The sequence below is a fragment of the Panthera tigris genome, chromosome D3, assembly GCF_018350195.1.
Source record: "Panthera tigris isolate Pti1 chromosome D3, P.tigris_Pti1_mat1.1, whole genome shotgun sequence".
NCBI lineage: Eukaryota > Metazoa > Chordata > Mammalia > Carnivora > Felidae > Panthera > Panthera tigris.
Genome location: NC_056671.1, coordinates 60857219 through 60860724, shown reverse-complemented (window position 1 = coordinate 60860724; position 3506 = coordinate 60857219).

The window sequence follows — 3506 nt, the reverse complement described above, 5'->3', positions numbered from 1 at the left end:
CCACCTCCGTCTTGAGGGTTTTTCGGACCACCCCAGATCATTTCTCTCTTGCCTCAACACCTCTAGGACTCTTACTCTTTGGCACACAATGACATACTTAGTGCCCTTCTATCATTAAGTGTTATTTAAGTTTTTATTCTTATTTTATTTAACTCATTGTATCATCTGTCTGCCAAACTAAATTGCAAGATACTTGAGGGCAAAGACAACATCTCACTCTTCTACATTCCCTGAAGCACCAAAGCCCTGGGCACAGAACTGTCATGTGGAAGGCTGATAATTCAATTTGCTGATCTCTGAGCATGAAGGAGAATATGAACCTATTCTCTGACATGAAGGTCCGAAGCTACAGTGTTTACTCTGTATCCAAGCTAATATAACTCTCTTCTTGTTGGCTGACCTAGCAGTCCTATGAAGAGGTGTATTTTTTCAGCTTGGACAGCTCAAGTGACCATGAGCGGAGGAGCCAAACCATCAACCATATACTGGACAGAAACAACACTGAATCATTTCACCTCATCTGAGCCAGAGATGTAGCTTGGAGATCTGCTATCTCCTGGGAGAGTTAGTCACCCATAGCCAATATCTTTGAACAGACTAAAGTTTTTCTGAAATAATTTAGAATTCTAAAGGTATATGGTCTATATGTTGGCAAAGGAAGCTTTACCTTCTAGAAAGAAGACATTTAAACAAAATAGTTTTGGTTTCTGCATTAAATCAACTCCTAGCAGCAAGCATTTATTGAGCACTTATTATGTATAGTGTGTTATGTAGCAAAAAGAAAATGTTAATACCCAGGCCTTTCTTGAAAATTGCTTGGGAGGAGCTGACATACATCATAATTAAAAGTTCGCCCTAGTTGAGCTATGGGACAGTTTTATGATATAGACATTATCATTATAGGTTTTTGGAATTGAGAGAGTAACTGTGGTAGTGTTCCTAGTATATTCACCCTGATTACTGTTAAAATGCAGGTTTTGAGCTACAGCTCACCTGTAGTGAAATGAAATGTCTGTACTAGGTGCCCAGTTATCTGCTCTTTATATACACCAAGATTTAAGAATTATTGTCCCATCAACCAGGATAGTTAAGGAGGACATCAGGGAAGAGGTACAAGAAAGATTCTGAAGGCAGAATTCTGGCTCCATTGGTCTCTTTTCTATCCTGTTTCCTGGGCCATTGATCAATCACAAGCAATGGTTGGCAATGGACTGAGAGGAGACTATCCCAATAATTTTCTTGGAATGTTTTTTTATTTGATATATTAATTCTCTTCTAATGTTAATTGCACCATTGTATACAAATGTGTTTTACCAGAGAGAATGAGGTTTTATACTAAACATTTCAGTAGCAATAGGCACAGTGGTCTTATCTCTAAGCACAGCTGCTGGAAAGTTAGAGGAAGAAAAAGCAGGTACCTATGGAAGCAACTACCACACCTTTGCCTATGGTGTTCGAACTTGACTTTACATTTCTAGATTGAGCTGTGTGAAAAGATCACCTCTTAAGAACATAAACAGCAACACACACACACACACACACACACACACACACACACACACACACAGAGTGGCCTTTACACAGTAGAATTGGTGTCAGTACTTAATGCCAAGTTAAGAGCATGGATTTTCATAGGTGTGCTGCATGCTCGAGCAGACACCCTTGCACATGCTTTGGTTTCCTTTTAATGGTCACAAACTTTAGTCTAATTTCTTAGGTGACTGAGATGCTAATCAAGCAGTTGAAGACAGAGAGCCTAGCGAAAATAATCAAATGTGAATTTGTCCAGGGGGACTCTCGACTTTGAAGAGGGAAAGAAGAAATTGTCACGTTGATTCCACTGGAGACAGCCTTCCTGTTACTAAGCGGCCCCTGGGGATTTGCTACCTGATTTGCTCTTCGTCAGGTTGGCATCTCAGTGACAAGGCAATTGTAATTAGAATGAATAAAATGAGAGATGTGCCAACTCTCTGCTTATAATTCAGATTGTGACATTAAAGAAACATTGCAGTTTTATTATTTTTTTAAAAATTTTTTAAAGAGTTACAAACAGCTAGTAGGTCTTTGCCTACTGGGATGCCTTCCATAAAACTCGGAACTGTCTTGCTAAAGAAAGAAAATATGATGTGCTTGTTGTACTCCAGATGGTTATATGTTACCTTTTGGGATTTTACACTGTCTTTGGAAATTGTCTTATTTTTTCATGCTTGTTTTTGCAATGCACAGGCAATAAAGACTAGGGGTAAAGAGGAGGTGTAAAGGAAGATTCCTGCTATCCTATTGCCTCTAAGTTCACTGCTGCTGGGAAAGAGTTAGATGAAGGCAATCTGGGCTGTAATAATAAAAACTATAGCCACCTGAATATGATGAGGAATATGCCAAGGTGGAGGGTAGGTGGTGGCAATAGAACCTGATTGATTCTGGACCGGGCCTTGACTTGGCATAGAACGTGAACAAAATCCCCCCAAATTCTGATAGCACATTTTGATTTCTCTTCTCTTTCTATTGAAGACTGGGGATTAGTTGGAAATCTGAAATGGTTCCAGAAAGTGATTTATCAATAAGAATTTTGGGGACACTTGCAATCTTAAAATTAAAAATGCAATGTTTAACTCTTCTGTTTTTGTGTCTTATCTGAACCCTTCATACAGGCAGTGAAAAATTTCTCATTCTTTTCCTTCTATCATATTTGGAGATAAAATGTGGCATTTTTCCTTTCTGCAAAATAAGATTCCCATTTATCATAATTGTACTGTGACTTTCCTTTTTTCTCCTGGTCGATCTATGCCATGCTTTTGTACAACTCTGTTCTGGTGCATGTGTGGGGGGGGGAGGTGGTGTGCACATGCCCATGCTCGTGTGTGTGTGTGTGTGTGTGTGTGTGTGTGTGTGTTTCTCTTCCTCCTCTCTTCTTTGCCAAATTCTAGTCATCCTTAATGAGTAGCTCATGCCCCATCCATGCCAGTTTTAAACATGTGTCTAGTATATACCCAAAGAAAAAATGTTAATCAGGTGGTAGGAAGACTAAATCTAGAATTCGAGAGAAAAGTATGGGCTAGAAAAACAAACTGTCAGCATATGAGTGATATTTGAAATAATGAGACCGGATAAGATCACCAGACTGAAATAAGTTCTTCCTCACACACTAGCACATCTGTGGTTCCTCTATTTCTTATTTATACTAGGGGTGCTTCTCAATCTTTTCAGACTAGTCACCACATTTGAAGTGCACAGAACCATCTGATAGACCAGTTCCTTGGTTTAAGTGATGCTAGATAGATGTCTCCTCTAGTGGAATCAATCGGTATCAGCACTGAAGATATGGACCCATATGGTGTGGTGACAATTTTTGGTCACCACTTCCCTATTCGAGAGAACGTTTTCTAGTAAACCACTTTTCTTATAGGCACTCAACATGGATTGCTATATGTGTAGACATATTCAGTCACTTTATTGAAGGGAGCTGTTATGCTGCAATATTTTGTCTCAGGCAGTAAGTCAATCAT